Source organism: Onychostruthus taczanowskii, unplaced genomic scaffold (genome assembly GCF_017590055.1).
Source record: "Onychostruthus taczanowskii isolate IOZ18803 unplaced genomic scaffold, ASM1759005v1 scaffold95, whole genome shotgun sequence".
Taxonomy (NCBI): domain Eukaryota; kingdom Metazoa; phylum Chordata; class Aves; order Passeriformes; family Passeridae; genus Onychostruthus; species Onychostruthus taczanowskii.
Window position 1 is genome coordinate 3239 of NW_024507546.1, and position 17274 is coordinate 20512.

At 46.1% G+C, this 17274-nt stretch overlaps 1 long non-coding RNA gene across 1 annotated transcript; it reads left to right on the forward strand.

Annotated features, from left to right (window-relative positions):
* The first annotated feature begins 3791 nt into the window (after positions 1-3791).
* LOC121347848 lies at positions 3792-9687 on the forward strand. Its single transcript, XR_005954290.1, has 3 exons — positions 3792-5156; positions 5339-5535; positions 8820-9687. It is a non-coding gene; the product is annotated as an uncharacterized LOC121347848 (long non-coding RNA).
* Positions 9688-17274: the final 7587 nt, after the last annotated feature.

Sequence of the window (17274 nt, forward strand, 5' to 3'; positions counted from 1 at the left end):
ACACACACATCCTGGGAATGGTCACTGGGATGCCTGGGCAGCACTGGGATGGATGTGGATAAAGAGCTGCCCACGGCTCCTTGGCTGCTCTGAACAGGCACCTGGAGATGCTTCAGCCCAGACAGACCCCACTGACACCCCAAAATTACCCCGAGAAACTGCTGGTGTTACCTGGGAATGTTAGCACGGTGTATTTGAGGAGAGGTTCAGACAGCAATTCCTGGTGCTGAGCTCCCTGAGCTCCTGCACACCCCAGGTGTGTCCCAGCCCCCCAAGCTGGCTGGGAATGCAGGGCAGGAGGAGTCTGGGAACCCCAGGAAGGGAAGCAGCACCTCTTGTCCTCGGTATTTGCAGGGGAGGAGCTGTACTTCAGTGCTCTGCCCATGACAGGCTGTATGCCACACACACATCCTGGGGATGGGCACTGGGATGCCTGGGCAGCACTGGGATGGATGTGGATAAAGAGCTGCCCACGGCTCCTTGGCTGCTCTGAACAGGCACCTGGAGATGCTTCAGCCCAGACAGACCCCACTGACACCCCAAAATTACCCGGAGAAACTGCTGGTGTTACCTGGGAATGTTAGCACGGTGTATTTGAGGAGAGGTTCAGACAGCAATTCCTGGTGCTGAGCTCCCTGAGCTCCTGCACACCCCAGGTGTGTCCCAGCCCCCCAAACCCCTTCCCTTCCAGCCTGGGGACATCACCCATCAGCAGCGTTAAAGTCAAGGGACTCTTCCCTCACAGAAATGAAACCCCAAGCAATGCCCTCAGAGATGCCTTAAAATCAAGGGTTCAAGTGGGATGAAGTTTTGTTTGGATGAAGTTTGGAGTTTTTCAGGGAGCCAGCTGGAACCACAGAACCGATGGAAAGCTTTCCCACTGAAGATGTGCTGAAAGCAGGGGTGTACATCCCTTTCCTGAGGGAAAAGAACTTGCAGAGGCACTGCTGAGGCTCTGAAATGGACTCAGCTTCTGCAGGGAGATAGGTCCTGTCCTGGGCACAGGAGCTGCCTCAGTATGGGCTGGGAGCGCATCTGGCAACTGCCTTCTCCTACCTTAAAATATCAACTGGACCCAAGCTCAGGGGGGGATGAAATCAGCTGAATTGCAGGGAACTCTGTCAAGTGTCCCCCAGGGACATCAGTGGGGCTGGGGGATGAGGGTTATAAATAGCAAATTCTATGGAATATAAACCTGTCCTTGTCCTGATCCCACTGAGCTTCCCTGGAACCTCTGCTGGTTCCTGCCACAGCTGGTGTTAAAGTGGCAGCTCTGCATGGGAATGTCCACACTCCATGAGGTACTGTCAGGTTATGTCGGAACCCAGGACATTCCTCTGACTGCCTTGGAGGACTTGAGGTCCTGGCAGGGGACTTGGAGATCTTGGCATGGAGTCAAAGACACCTGTGCCTTTGATTTTAACCCATGGAAAAGATTACCAGCTTTGTATGAAGATGTACAAGACACAAGAGTTTGAGTAGAATGATAGTTAACTTGTCACAGGGTGAAAAAAGTAAAATTTTGGGGTTTTAGAGTGGGGGTTCAGGAGGCAAGATGGAGGGATTTGGGCATGCCCTGTCCTTCCTCCTTCTCCTTCTTAGCCTCCATTTTCTATGTGATGGTGGCACTTTTAGATTGGTTTAGAGTAGAGACAGACTGTCTAACATAGGTGATAGGTATTGGAAAATTATTGTAAATAAAGTACACATAGTTTTTAGTATAAAAAGATAACACCGCCCAAGGGCGGTCAGTGTGCCATGAACCGACCTGCCAGACAGACCTCCGCACGTCAAAAAAAGAATGTGATAAAGAAAAATAAACAACCTTGAAAAGCAGAACCGACACATCTCGGCTTCTTCTTCAGTCGTGGGGCTGGGAAAAAAGATACTTTAATACCGCGGGAGCCGTTTCAGCAACGCTAAACCCGAGAAGGTTATTCCAGCAGGAATTCAGCAGGGAATTTGGGGCTGTGGGTATAATTCATCTGAAGTAGCAAAGCTGATGCTGATCCCTAAATCTGGGCACCGCACAGAGAACAATCCTTGTGCTGCCCTGTCAGCTAAAGCCCCTGGGCTGGGAAATTTCAGCAGCCAAATGTACGGAATTATGTACATTCCAGCATCTTCCAGAGGGACAATCCAAGTGCCAGGGTGGGAGCTCGTGTCCTTCCCTTGCTGCTGGCAGGACAAATTCCCCTGGGCATGGTTGGCCCGGATGGGCAGGGGCTGGAAGCAGGAGGAGTGGGAGAGCAGATCGGCTGCCCAGGAAGCGCCAGGACACGAGGCTGCTGGAATCTCATCTGAATCACTGAAAACATTCTTGCCCTGCAGAAGCCAAAGCCCTCCTGGCCAGGCTGGTGGGCAGCAGCTCTAGGGGAAAACACTGTGGCCCTGCCAGGAGCTCTAACTCTGCTTTTCCTCCCAGCTCCTGAGCAGTGTCAGGGCCACTGTGAGAGAGTTCAAATCCACACAAACCCCACATCCCATGGAGTGAATGATCCCAACAGAGAAATGCAGTGTTGTCATAAAAATCTTAAAGATTGGTTAAAAAGGCCATGACAACACAGTAATGGGATTCCCAGGAACCTTCTGGTTTGCTCTTGAAATGCTCCTGGTTCTGTTTTTATGTATTTTTAGTCCCTCCATGGGCAGCTTGTAGAATTTATTCTGGAACTTAGAGGTTGAGCAGGGTTGGCTTTGGATTGACCTTCACCTCTGGTCCCACTTTGTGCAAACTCAACTTGGGCCAAGCTGGGTGAACTCATCACCTCAGCTTTCCCCTCCAAAAGATCCCCTAGTTATTTCCCTGCAGATGAGTTCAGATTTTGCCCCAAACTGTCCACTCCTCACCTCCACTTGCCCTCAGAGTGTCCCTTCTGCTCCCCACAGGTGCCCTGGTGACACCAGGGAGGTCCTTTTGCCTTTCTCCTGCCCCTCTCCAGCCCAAGGCCGCTCCTCTTCTTGCTCTCTCTACCCTTGTTCCACACAGCGGGGCACAAAAGGGGAAAGGTTTCAGAAAACTTTTCTGCAATTAATTAATCATTATTTTCAATTCCCCAGTGAGAAGAACATGAACTCACAGCCATCAAGGCCTAACAGTTCCCTGCAGTGAGAGCTCAGCATCTGTCCACAGAGGCAAGTCCAGCATCAGAAAAAGAGAAAGGAAAGGGGGAAAGGGGGAAAGGAAGGGAAAGGTGATTTATTCTGTTTCAAAGTTATTTCAAGTTCTCAAACCCAAACCACCCTTTGCTCTTGATTTTGGCTGGGTGAATCCTGAGCAGTGGGCACAGGTCATGCCATTCATGATTATGTGAGTGATGTTTTCTGTGGGAAATCTGCTGATTTCCAAAGTTTACTTCCTGCCCCATGCCTGACCTGCACAGGAGAAAACCCCGTTTATGAAGGGATTTTGCTCCATCTAATCCCATCTGCCCAGGCTGTTCCATGAGGATGTTGCCAGGCTGGGGCAGATGCAGCTCTCAGCTCTCTCTGCTCCAAACACAGCTCTGGGCTCCTTTGCAAATCCCCTCTGTCATAAGGTTTTCTGCAGGAGAAATCAAGGAACTGTACATGGTAGGGTGGAGATGAAGTTGTCACCAAGGGAAGTAAAGGATAAATATTCCTGTAAGAGCCCTTGGGATCTACTGGGCTGAACTGGGAAGGGGACATTAATTCCCTGCATTGCAAATACACAACGACCTCACACACCAAGCACAGACTGTCAGGTGGGGTCTGACAGCACCACTCTGACAAACCTCCTTGTCCTTCTTCCTTTCAGTGACTTCTGCCTTCAAACTCTGAAGCTGACAAGCCCAAAAGCTCTGTCTGGCCACTCTGGAACAAAAGGATCCTCCCTTTTGTTGTTGCCTCAAAGGGATGAGGCACATTCCCAGCAAACACTTCCCACACAGCACAGAGGCACCTCTGGAGCTCATGTTGCCACGGCTGCCAGGAGGACACGGCCTCCAGCTGGCGTGGCAGTGACAGCAGCAAATTCCCATGGTCTGGTGGCACAACAGAGAGACGAAGGCCAACAACGCCCACAGGAAGTGCAGGTTTAATTCTGCTCCCTGTGCTGCCACATCCCAGCAGGAAATCTCCAGTGGGGATAGAAACTCCCAGGATGCACAAAATGCAGCATCTGTCACCCTGATCCTGGTGAAACTCAGCGTATGGGGCCGAATTCTTCCAGATAAACACTGACCTGAGCTGGCTAAGTCTCAGACACTGCCCCAGTTCTCACCTCCCACCTGCTCCCGGGGCTGCCACCACATTCCTGACAAGGAGCCAAAGGCCCCTTTGGACAGGGCTTGCTCTGTGTCCCAGACATTGGGGACTGCAGGGACCAGGGAAAGGACAGCCTGAAACCAGGGCAGATTCCTCTGGATTTGGGACACTCTGGGGACAAACAGGGACTCACCCTACACAATGGGCAGGACCTGGGGCTCTCCAGTGCAGGCCAGCACTTCTGGAGCCTGTTTGGTTTGGCTGCTCAAACACCAAAGCTCTTGGCAAAGATGGAATGAGTTAAGTGGTTTTTTCCTGTCCTGAAAGAGAAGAGAAAGTGGAAATTAAGTCCACTGAGAAAAGCAAAGACTCCTGGCTTTCCCACTTCTGTTCAAATTGCTCACTATAGGGTTTTATCCATAAAAAATGAGAGGTGGCACCAAATAAAAGTTCCCTTTTTCAATGTTTTTTCCCCTACATTTCTTTTCATACATAAAAAGGATGCCCATTTTTTCTTATTGCATTCTTTGCCTAATTTTAACAGAACCATTTTTTTCTTATTGCATTCTTTGCCTAATTTTAACAGAACCAACAGAACATTTCATTCCAGGCCCCGCTTGTGAGTTATCCCATGCTTTGCCATTGGACTTTGGACAAAGGAAGGGAAGGATCTGTTTCACATGGGTGTCATCCAACTCCCAGCTCAGCTCCAGTGCTTTCCTTGGGAAAGGATGTGCTGGAATAAAAAACATAATCCTGGCCCATATGGTACCTACCCATGGGTGGTCACTACTCTGTTCCTGGCAGAAGGAGACCTACTGACAGCTAAGTGGTTCAATACTTGGCTGTGTTGCAGCAACATGGAAGGGCTGGACTTGGCGCCTTCTCTCCTTTCCTGTTCTGAGAGCAGGCAGCATTGGTGTATTCAGGTGGGTTTGCTCAGAAGCTGTGTGTAAGAGGAGAGAAGAGGACATTTGTCAGGGCTCAACCGTGATAAAGATCCTTCTCATATCAACAGCAAAATCAAAGATTTTGATGAATGATTTGATTTTTGAATGAATGAATGAATGAATGATTTTTGCCTGACTCAATACCATCTGATCCTTTACAGGACACTGATAGTTATAATATTACCTGCGGTTTCCTGGAGCCATGAAACAGCCAATGCCTGCAGGGTGTTATTCCCTTACAGCACATTTGGAGAGAAACAAACTGCAGGATACTCTTGTCCAAGCAAGCAGTTGCTTTCCTTCCCCTGAGAGAGCATTGAAGTGCTTCTTGGAGTCATTTTGCTAATCCTGGCTGCAGGTAAGGCCACAAAAATGTAATTGACTCTCAAGCTGCATTTTGGCTCCTTCTATATAGACCTGTTTAAAATGAAACATTGGGAGGGTTCTGGGGGTCTGTTTTCCAAATAAAAGCTTTTCTTCAAAATAGATACACAAACAACCAACCCCAAAATTACTTGTTTTCAAAATGCTGAAATGCAATACTTAAGGGCTGACTTTTCAGAATTATCTTCTCATTTCTTTATCCATTATTTCTTCCCAGTTATGGTCTGAGCTTACCATTCCACAAGTGTTATGTTTTTCAATTAATTATGTTTCTCAGTTAATCCATCCCCAAAGCCCTCTCTGAGGGTCCCTTGTCAAAACATGTAGCTCCTAAGTGAAGTACACCAAAGGTATTTACTCCAGGGCCAACGAAGAAGCCATTCAGTCAGAGCCAGTAGATGGCAGTAAAAGATAGGGAATAAGGAAAAAAATCTAACCTGTAATTGGGAAACGGCCGGTGGGTTCTCCTTTCACTGCAGACTTCCCCAAGCTGGTGTCATGCCCTGTTTCCATGCTCAAAGGAATGGTTTCTTGGAGACCCCTTTTTGTTTTGTCTCATGCCTATTTCCCTGGGTGCTTTGAGCATACAGGAAACACCAGCATTTCTGCCCAGTAAATTAATATTTTCACGATTTAACCCCACAAAGAAGATTTCCTAAAGAGGAGTTGCAAGCACAGCACCCAATCCACTGCAATCCTGAGGCAGGATCACACACGAGCTGCTGGAGGTCAGCTCCTCAGCAGTAACTGTTGGGGGTGATCCAGAAGCTGCACAACGGCTGATGGAGAAAGGGAAGAGTGGAATGTGCACAACCAGCTAAGGAACTGAGCACCTACTCATCCCCAGTAATGTCTGGGCAGCATTTTGATTAATAAATTGAATTTTACTGAGAAAATCATCCTGGGACCTTGAGCCAGTGTGGTGGTCAAAGCCCACAATGTGCACTTTGATACAAGGCCAAATCTAGGGGGGCAGAACTCTCTGGTTCTCCTTATACCTCATAAATGCCCTCTGATTATCACATGTAGTATCATGCTCTGGCTATGGCATAGATCATAGTTTTATAAAGTGCAAGGAAAATTATCACAATTATTATATAATAAATAGAGAATCAATATAGTTACTGCAATTAAAATATGGTCTAAATATATCCTGTTGATCCTTTTCCTCTCCTTTTTACAACCATCACCACTTGAGAGCCTCAGAAAAATTTGCAGGGGAAAGTCAACAAGTCCCGCTACCTGCTTAGAGCTGAGCTAATTTCAAACTTGAATAAAATCACTCAGATTTTCTTGTAGGGCTGAGAAATCTGATAAAATCCTGTAACTGGGGCAACCAAAAAGCTCTTGAATGGCAAGCAAAGTCTCAGTCATGGCAGCTTTTTAAGCCATTCACTGACAACCATCACTCACACAGTTCTGTGCCCATCACAGGCTCAGTAAAAATCTAATATCTTCTGCCCATGTGATGTCTGACCTGCACTTTGCATTGTGCCTGTTTAAAACATAAATTGCAATGTGTAAAGCAGGAATGCACTGGCATACCCAGACAGGTATTTAATACCAGCAGTGTCTTCTCTCCTGTCACTGGGTTCTGTTTGCTCTCTGCTGGGGAGGTGGCTTTGTTTGCCAGGTGCTTTCTGAAGTTTGGGGATCAGCAAGGCTCTGGAGGAGTGTTAAAAGTGAATACCAGGCTAAGATGTGGATTACAAGGGAGCCTTGTGGGGCTGGGCTGTGAAGTTTGCATTTGAACTGGATCTGCCTGAGGTTAACTGACAGTGCTGGAACAAGGGCTGTGGCTGAATGGCAAATCCTACCCTTAAGGTTGCGTAAGTGCCTGGACAGCTGCAGGGAAATATCAAATCCATTGGGTTTTGGTCTCCGTTTATGTACATTTACGTTTGTGTCATGTACAAACAGAGCCATTCAAGTCTTCTCTGCAAGCAAAGTCGGTTTTGTGGTCCCACCATAAAGTGCAAGGGCCTTATTGACTCGTTCCTGACTTGGGAAGTGGAATGAGGAGGGTAAGAAGCAGAGATAGAATGTAAAGGTGGAAGAGAGAGCCCAGCAGGTCGGTGTTTCCTCATCTTGCTGTCCCTGAGGAGGATGGCATGTGCTTCTCACTGGCACAATCCTCCAGGAGGTGGCTCCCAAGCTCTCCCTCAAGTACAGAGCAGCAAACCTGGACTTCCCATGCTACAGCAGGGGCAGGGGCCTTGGCTGTTGCTGCTCAGGTGCACACAGGAAATGTCTTGTTAGCATCTGAAAATTGTAAATGCTTCATTTTCTTATGCACTTTAGTGAATAATGAGAATAAAAAAGCACATTTCCTTATAAGCACTTTAGCGTTTATCTGCCCTAAAGGATGTTGCTGGTGAGGTGGAAAGGAAAAGAAAAAAACCAAAACAAAGCCAAATCCACCTGAAAACAAAGCACTCTCAGTCAGTGGAAAGCGTTTTCAGAATTGTACCTGTGTGTTCTGGTCCTGTAACCAATTTTCCCACCTCATCTCAGAGTCCAAAAACCTCAGCTACAGTTAAAGCAGCGTTGTGCCCGATGGCAGCAGCTTGGAGCAGTGCCCACTCTTGGGTGGGGGGGGTGCGTGGGTGGCACTGCCACAGGGCCGCAGATCACTCTTAGCACTGTGCAGGACAGGACTATAACCTGCTCTCCAAGATTACTCTGAGGCAAATAATCTCTCAAGGCTTTTCCTACTACATGCCAAAGATAAACAACCAAAAATTATGAACTCTGTCAAAAAGGTTACATGCTCATCATTCAGGAATGAACACAACCATTAAGTTAGGCAAGGAATTTTTTAACATGTCACAGGAGAGGGGACAGTTGGTACTAAGTCTAATTAGCAGAATAATTTCATTCAGCAATTTAGATACCACATAACCACTTAAGCTTGCAGTATGTAACTAAAATGTATCTTTACTAAAATTTTAAAATTATAAATAGACAATCCATATAAAAATTTGGATTGGATGTGTAACTGAGGCAAGATAATCTCAGTTCTTCAAAGTGTCATTTGGGAAACTTACCACCAACTTAATTTCACATGGTGTATTGTATTTACTTAGATGTGTCTTACCTTTAAAGATGCTTAACAAGTCAAAAGAAATATTCTCTGAAGTTGGTGATGTGAGCTATGTTGTCCATAACATGAATAATACAGAATTAGTTAATTAATGGGAGAGTTGTGAGATCAAAGCTGCTGATGTTTCTGACTCTCCTTCCTCTCTGTCTTTGCAGGCCAACAAGGGTTCCCTGCAGTGTGATGGAGTTCTCTGTGCCTGAGCTGGTTTTGTCCCACTGCCCCTGAGTGTGGCAGCACACAATGTGCTGATGTGGCTTTGTCGATATCAACACTAAATTCCTGTGTGGCATCTGCTGTGACTATAAGGAGACACAGATCTTCTTGAGTAACCACAGGTGCCACCTCGCCTTGGAGAGTCTTGCATGGGGGTGAGTTCAGTACGGGGGAACTGTCTGAGGCACTCCATCCTTAGGCTTTCCCCCCTCACCAGGTATGGGAGGCACTTTCTAATTATTTTCTGATACCAATACAGAAAAAGCATCACAATGGCCTTACAGAACTACCTGATCTCTTCAGTGCCACTGAATTTCAGGAGCTTGCAAAATTATCTTCTCTGTGATAGGTCCTTTCCTTGATACACCTTCTACCTCATTGCAAGCACAAGTTTTAGGTTCCCCTTTCCTCCACAGACTGGGCCATCCAGCTATCTAAGTAATCAGTTCCAAAGCTTTGCCCCCCAGCCTCCACTCTGCACCACCTTCCACACCTTAAATCAGCAGACTCCTGGTCTCCCCCAGCAGCTCAGAAGCCCCAGTTCTTACTGGTCTCCAGGGAAGTTGTTTGGGGTGCTGACACCTGTCACTGCCAGTCCTGGCCACGCTGCTCAGGGCAGCCACAGAGGGGCACTGGGACAGCCCCCAGCGCTGGGACAGGGATTTCTGCTGGAACATGTGCCACGTGCTGTCCCCACACTGGACACTCAGCATGGCAACCCAGAGGTGTGCCCTGACCCTGCAGCTCCTCATTTATCCACAGGAGTCAGGCACTAGTTACCCTGACAAGGATTTAAAAAAATTAACAAAAACTAAAATCAAAACCAACCAACCAACCAAAAAAAAAAAAAAAACCACAAAAGAAAAAAAAAGGAGTGGTATAATCTTGCCATTTAACTTTTAACATCAAAAAACCAAGGTACTGCCACTGCAGCATCCTGAGACCGCAAAATGCATCTCTGGGAGTCACATACAAGTAACACCACAGGGGAGCTGTTCCTCTGTCTTTGCTGACCTGTCTCAGGCAGTGGTACCTCTCTGTCCCAAGCTGGGATGTCAAAAAGCTGCTGCTGTTCAAAGCCACGTTGTGCAGGCAGCTCACAGGTCTCTATGCAGGCAGCCAGAGGGGAATGAACCTATGGCAGGGCTCAGAAACACACAGCACTTCTGCCTTAAGGCCACACTTTGCAGTTCACTCTGTGGCAGATTCCTGCTACAGACTGCAAGCTCAGCTGATTGCCAGGAGATGAGTTCTGGACAAGATGGAATAAAAGCATCTGTCTGTGAACTGGAAGGAGGTCAGCAGGTCCTGCAATCACAGAGCAGCCTCCACGTTGTGGAAGACAGGTAATATAGAGAATGGAGAACATGAAAGAAGGTAGATGAGCTGGTCCATCTCCAGCAAGGAGAAGGCAGTACTTATAATTCACTGGCTTCTCTCCAGTGAGTAAATAGAAAAAAAGCCCAAAATAAATCCAAACAACCAAACCACAAATAACTTCCAAACCAGACAACTTACCTTCAAGGGTGGCTGTGGATTAAGCACTGAGTGTTCTCCAACTTGGTGAGCAATGCAGGTTCTTACTCAGACCCAGCAGCAGCACTGTGAGCATCACTGGCTCCCCTGGTCTGATACTGTTTATGTCCTAAACTCTCAGCAGAATTTCATCTTGACAAAAACAATCCAAGGCCCACAGATTCCTTCCCTGGCACCACTGTCCATGGTATGTTGTGCTGTCATTTCCTTTGCCGTGGGAATGAACACTAATTTGTTGAAGAAATTTTGGAAATACCCCATATCCTATTCTCCCCCTAATGGTGATTGTCCAGGCCCAGGGGAGAAGCAAACTGGTCTAAATAAAGGAAGCCAACAGAATAAACCCTGAAAAGTGATGAATTTTTCTAGGGAATAGAGGTGGGTCTCTCATTCTTCAGCAAGTTCGTGATTTGAGTGGAGTGCAGAAAGAGGTGTTGAAAAAAAATTGATCCAGCCAATTAAATAAAAAATAAAATTTATTCGCGACAGATGTACAGTCCCGACTGCCAACAATCAAAAAGCAGCCCTGACCCTGGGATCGGAGCGGGTGAACCATGATCCGGCCTCTATCGGACTCAATCCCCCTGCTCACCAGTGACGCCTGGCAGAGTTCAGTTTTTATACTCTTTTTCTTGCCTGAGGTGGAGTCCCTTTGTCCCCTCTTGGAGTTTTTTCATGTTGTGTCTATTCTCTGTCTTGCACTGGACAAAGCCATGTCCAGGAATTGATGTGTATCTGTCCCCAGTTCCTGGAATCCTTCATTCAGATGTATGTCCTTGATGGTCCTGTCTGTCTGAGGTGGACATCTTCATGGGCCATCATCGCTGGGCGTTTTCTCATTCATGCCATGGTGGAGTGCCCACCTCCTGTGTGGGCTAGGTTTTCTTCGTATGTTAATGATGCAACTCCTCCTTTCCTCATCCTGTGTGGCAATCTCCCTCATGTAGGAGCAGCTGGGTGTCAGGACGGTCGGAACAAACGCAGACTAGAGATCTCTGAAGCCAGGTCTTGGGACTTGTGGTTTATTGCAGAGGGCGTGGGTGCAGGGTCCTGCTTAGAGCTGCCAGCTGCAGCTTGGAGCAAGGCCCGAAAGAGAGAGGTAAAGAGAGTGGTAGAGAGAACGAGGAATAGTAAAGAGAATGAATGCAAGAGTGTGGTAAAGAAAGAAGAGAATGAACTAATGGTTCCCGTTACAATACAATAAATCTTCTTCTGTGTTGAGTATTCTAATTTTTACTAACCAATCTAATACAAGATACAAATCCTATAGCATTTACATACAGCCTATAAGAATAATTACATTACCATACTGTGTTACATTTTAAACCCTAAAAACTATTCTTTGGCCCTCTTCTGCTACCTGTCTGCAAGTAGAGGGTATTGTTTCATCTAATGGGGATTACCTTCAGCCGGCCATACTATTGTTTTCCAATTGTTCAGTAACTAAGGTATCTCAAAGCTTGCTTTCATTTCAATCTCGCTTATAGTTTCCATATTCTCAAAATCTTTTGCCAGACAATCATTTTTATAAGGTTTTCCTGCATTATCTTCCCAACACCCTCTCTCCTTTGCTGGCATGATCTTAAGACTTTATTTTACTTATTAATCTTACATTTCCCGCACAAATTACCACCTTATTCATAACAATCCCCCCTCTCTTTTTATAAATCTATTAATTAGTGCTGTTCTTCTAAAAATGTTTATACATACTTATTTTTAAGCCCTCTTCCCCCCTTTTTTAATTTATTTTCCATGTGCATGATCCTACCTATTTGGTGCTCAAACAAAGAAGACATAAGCATAAACATTATTCAGTCCCACTTTCGTTTTCCCGTTCCTCCCTGGGTATCTCCTGATACATTTTATACTCAATCTCATTTCCTTTTACTTGTTTTTCAAATTTGGCCAAGGCATCTGCTGCCCATTTGTGTGGATTTCCTTCCTCTAGTTTCATTATTTTAGAGACTGGGTTTGTTCTCCCTGTGGCACATTTGGGGTCCATGGGCATGGCTGCTATTTGCATGCCTTGTACTACTGAATGTATTAATCTGATGAAACATGGTATCAGGCAGGGTAAGAATATGATTCCTGCTACTGAACAGAGGACGAAGAAATTAATTTCTTCCACCATGCTCCATCATACAGATTATCCCACCAAGAGGCATTTAAGATAGAATTCCATTTTTGGACTGGGACATGAGCCACCCTCTTTATTTCCACTGCCAAACCCCTAATGGTCTCCCCGTAGTCATCTATTTCAATACAACATTCCGATTCGTTAAATTTCCCGCAGACTCCCCCTTTCTCTGTTAATAAGTAGTCTAGGGCTATCCTGTTTTGGTACACAAATGCCCTCATTTGGGAGTGCTGTTTATATAGTAATTCCAGGGCATCTGAAGTATGATTTGAAACTATTTCCACTACTGCTTGGAGTCTTATTAACCGGTTTAGTAGGTATATCAGGGTTCTGTAACTCCAACTTCCATCTTGGGCCCAGGTTGCTGGTTCATAATATTCTATAATTTGTTCCACGGGCCACTCTTCCCCTCCCCAAGTTTGGCTTCCCTCAAAAATAGGAAATTTCTTCTTTACCTCCCTCTTTTGTCTGTTCAGAGTTTCATACAAAGGAGCTCCTAGCGAGCTGCTTTCTGACTGAGGTAAAGTAAAGAGCACAGGTCTTATTATTCCTAAGGTACAGGAGCCTTTCCATTTCTGAGGCAATTCGCTATAAGCCTTTTTACCACAGATCCAGTATAAACTGCTAGGGACCTTCCATTTACTGGCAGTGCTCCCTGGTTTGTTCCAATAACCTTTCAATCCTTCCAGAGATTGGTAAGTGTTAGCTCCAGAGACTTTATTCCAGCACAGTCCAATTTTATCACTCCATTCACAATTGTTTCCCTTTTCCCGGCTCCAATACCCCGCTGGGGGCTCTTGTTGCCAGGTTTTACTTTTAGTATTTGAATTTACCGCTAGAGTGGAGATACATGGGGAATATCCAACTACTTTGGTATACTCCCTCCCTTCCTGGCTAATACCAATTGTTCCAATTACTCGTTGGTCCAAAACCCAACCCTCTGGCCATTGTATTAGTCTGGATATTTCAGTGTTATCCCATTAAAGAAGCTGCTCTGGAGATAAACTCTCACCTTTCCAAGGCCATTTCTCCGCTGATTTCAGTCCTCCACAAATCCAAAAATTAGACAATCTTAATTCTGTCGTGATCTCCTGCATCAAGTCTATAAAAAGATTTTTGTCCGAAGCAGGCAACCCCAGATCGTTATACTGTTTCTCTAATTGATCATATTGCTCACTTAAGGTCCTCAACCTTTCTTGTTACACCCTCTTTTTCCTCATTTCTGCCTCATGTCTTTTTAGCTCTTGGGCCACTTGTTATATTTTACTCTCTGGGTCCATTCCCTCTTTGTTCCGAGAGAAACAAAAAGTCATGGCATACTGTAAACATGTTCGGTCATCATGATCTTCGAGAAGGTCAGTGATAACCAGCTCCTTTTTGAGTGGCAACTTATTCCCATATTTTAAGTTCCCACCCAGTATGTTTTTCCCCCCATTACACATATTTCCAGTAAGTTATTATCATAATACAGTTTGTTCACCTGGAAGTATCCGACAAACACCGATTCCATCCTACCCCCAGTCCATACAGTACAATTACATCTGTTACAAATAGGAATAGGTGCTTGTCTCACCTCTCTTTTGCATCGGATGTGCTCTGACTCTCCAATCTTAGATGCTGCCTCTTTCAAGTAGCAAATCTCCTTTCCATTTATTTTGCATATCCCATATCGGGTGCCATTGAAGAAACAGTACCTGCCTCTTCTACCTTCTTCGCAATTTCCCAAGGGTGGGTGGGTTGAAGCCTCCACTTCGCCCCGTCCGTCTAGGATGGTTCACATGCACAGCCCACACTCGTTACTGAAGACCCGTTCTCTCAAGCTGAGTGGGTGCGTGCTAATCCTGAGGCACACGACTAGACTCAGGCTCGTCAGGACTTCCCCTAGTTTCATTCCTCTGCCTCTGCCTACACCCACTGGGGTGCCTCCAGTGACGGGGAAAACCATCTTCTTGGCAGCAGGAATATCCTTCACCAGTATCGTACCTGGCTCAAGTATCTCCTTTTAAAATGCCCCACCTTGATAGCTTGACTGCTATGGTGCTGCAAGGTACTTTGTTTTGTCTCCGGCACTCGACTGCTAAGATTTTTGCTCTGGATCTCAGTTTTCCCCTTATCCCATTTTGAAATAACCGAAACCACACTAATGAATCTGTTTCGATTACCCCCAACTCTGTGAGGAGGGTTAAGATTAGTTTAGTCAGACGCACTTCTCCATCCAAGCACTTATCGCACAGATCCCTTGGCTGCGCCCCTCTTTCACAGTGCACCACTCACACCTCGTTACAATATTCACACTTGAATTGCGCGAACGGGTACCAGTTACAGCCTGGCTCTGAGCATCTTATTCGGTCATTCTCGGTCATTTACTTGACCAACGCAGAGTTAATTTCAGGTTCCCATGAGGAGAAGTGACTTTCCACTCGGGCTCTTCTTCTCGTGGTTTGACCCTCTTTACTCGCAAAGCGTGGGTCCAGCCTTTTTCTGCTGTTCGCACTGCTGTATCTGTGGTTAGAAGAACAAGAAATGGCCCTTCCCAGTGTGGGGAGAGGGGAGCGTCTCTCCAGGTCTTTATGAGTACCTTATCCCTGAATGGAATTTGGTGCACCGTGAACCCTAGAGGAGTGTTTTGCATTAAAATTCCCTGCTTCCTCTGTTCCTGTAAGTTTTTACCTATGGTTATCAGGTAAGGTCGGATTTGACCATCTTGTACTCTCGGGTGTCCTATAGGCATCCCATGTTTGTAGGGCATCCCCTGCAGCATTTCGAAAGGTGATAATCCCGTTTCAGAATGAGGCTGTGTCCTGATATTTAATAGGGCCAAGAGAAGGCACTTTATCCAGGACATCTTGGTTTCCTAAATTAATTTGGATAGTTGAGATTTCAAAGTCTGTTTCATTCTTTCAACCTGCCCTGAACTCTGGGGATGCCATGGGGTGTGGTATTCCCAGCGGATTCCTAACACCTCAGCTAATTGTTTGACGATTCTTGAGGTAAAGTGTGTGCCCTGGTCTGAGTCTACATACTTTACCAAACCGTAACAAGGTATAATTTCTTCTAGTAGGCGCCTTGACACTACTTGCGCTGTGGCCCTGGAGCTTGGGAAAGCTTCCACCCAGTGCTTATCTACCATTACTAGAAGGCATCTGTATCTCCCTACCTTTGGCATATCAGTGAAATCCACCTGGATCCTCTCAAAGGGTCAGTATGCCACCGGGCAGCTACCTGATGCCACTTGTCTCACCCTTGCCTGATTAACCCTTTGACATATCATGCATCCTTGTACTTCTTGTTTCGCTAGCTCGTAAATTCCTTTGCACCCAAAAAACTTTAAAAACTGCTCAGCTAGTGCTTGTGCTCCCCAGTGGGTTTGCAAGTGAAGCTTCTTTAAAATTTTTCTAGTATACTCTTTAGATAGTAATTCCCTCCCGTCAGGTAATTTCCACTTACCTTCCTCTAGTTTTCCCCCGATCTTCTCGTATCCCTCAATTTCTTTCAGAGAGGGTCATGGGGGAAATTCTTGTACCTCCCTCATTTCGACTTCTGGGGGGCTTACCTGCAGCAATGCCGCGTTTCTAGCCTCCTTATCAGCTAAGTTGTTTCCTCGGATCCGAAACTGTACTCCCACCTGGTGTCCTTTTACATGACCAACTGCAATTGCTTTGGGTTCCCTTATAGCCTCCAAAATTTGTATTATTATCCCTTCATGCATCAACCCTCGCCCTGTGGTATTAATCAGCCCCCTTTCTTCCCATATCTTCTTGAAAGTGTGAACTACCCCAAAGGCGTATTTCCAGTCTGTGAAAATTGTCCCCTTTTTCCCTCTTAGCATCTGCAAAGCCCTCAGTACTGCATATAGTTCACAGGCCTGGGCTGACCAACTGGTATTCAAGGGCCCCGACTCCACAGTTTCCCCCATTTTTCCATCTACCACTGCATATCCTGATTTCCTTTTCCCCTCTATGATTCGGGCTGACCCGTCTACAAACCATTTTTCTCCTTCTTCCAGTTTCTCCTCTTCTAGGTCTGGTCTTACTTTGGTTTGTAATTCCACTATCTCAGTGTAGTCATGAGAAGGTTCCCCTGGAATTACCCCGTACAGGAACTGTGCTGGATTTTGTGCCGTGGTCGTTTTTAGTTCTAAATCGTGTGAGTGGATCAAGATAGCTTCATATTTAAGAAGCTGGGCATCCGTGAGCCACTTTTCAGCTTTTTGTTGCAAAATGCTCTTCACATTTTGAGGAGAAAAAACAACCAAGGGCGCTCCAAAGGTTAGCCTCTTCTACCAAAACAGCCACCCCCACAATGGCTTGCAAACATGTAGGCCACCCTCGGCCAACAGGATCTAATAATTTTGATACATACCTCACAGCGTCTTTGACCCGGCCCACTCCTGAGTCAATACTCGGTGGACCGTATGGTTACTCACATCCACAAATAGCTGAAATGGTCTTTTCACATCCGGGAGACTCAACACTGGAGCTGTCATAAGCATTTCTTTCAGCTCTTTGAATCTCTCATCTTGCCTGGTCCACTTTGGTTTGTCCATGGGGAGCTTTTCATAAAGAAATTTTACCTTTTCACTATATCCCTCAATCCGTTGTCTACAAAACCCCAAAAGCCCAGTACCTGCCTTACTTCCCTCTTTGATTGGGGAGGGGGTAAGGCAATTATTCTGGCTACTCTATCTGGGTCTAATTTTTTCTTACCTTTTGTGAGCCAGTGCC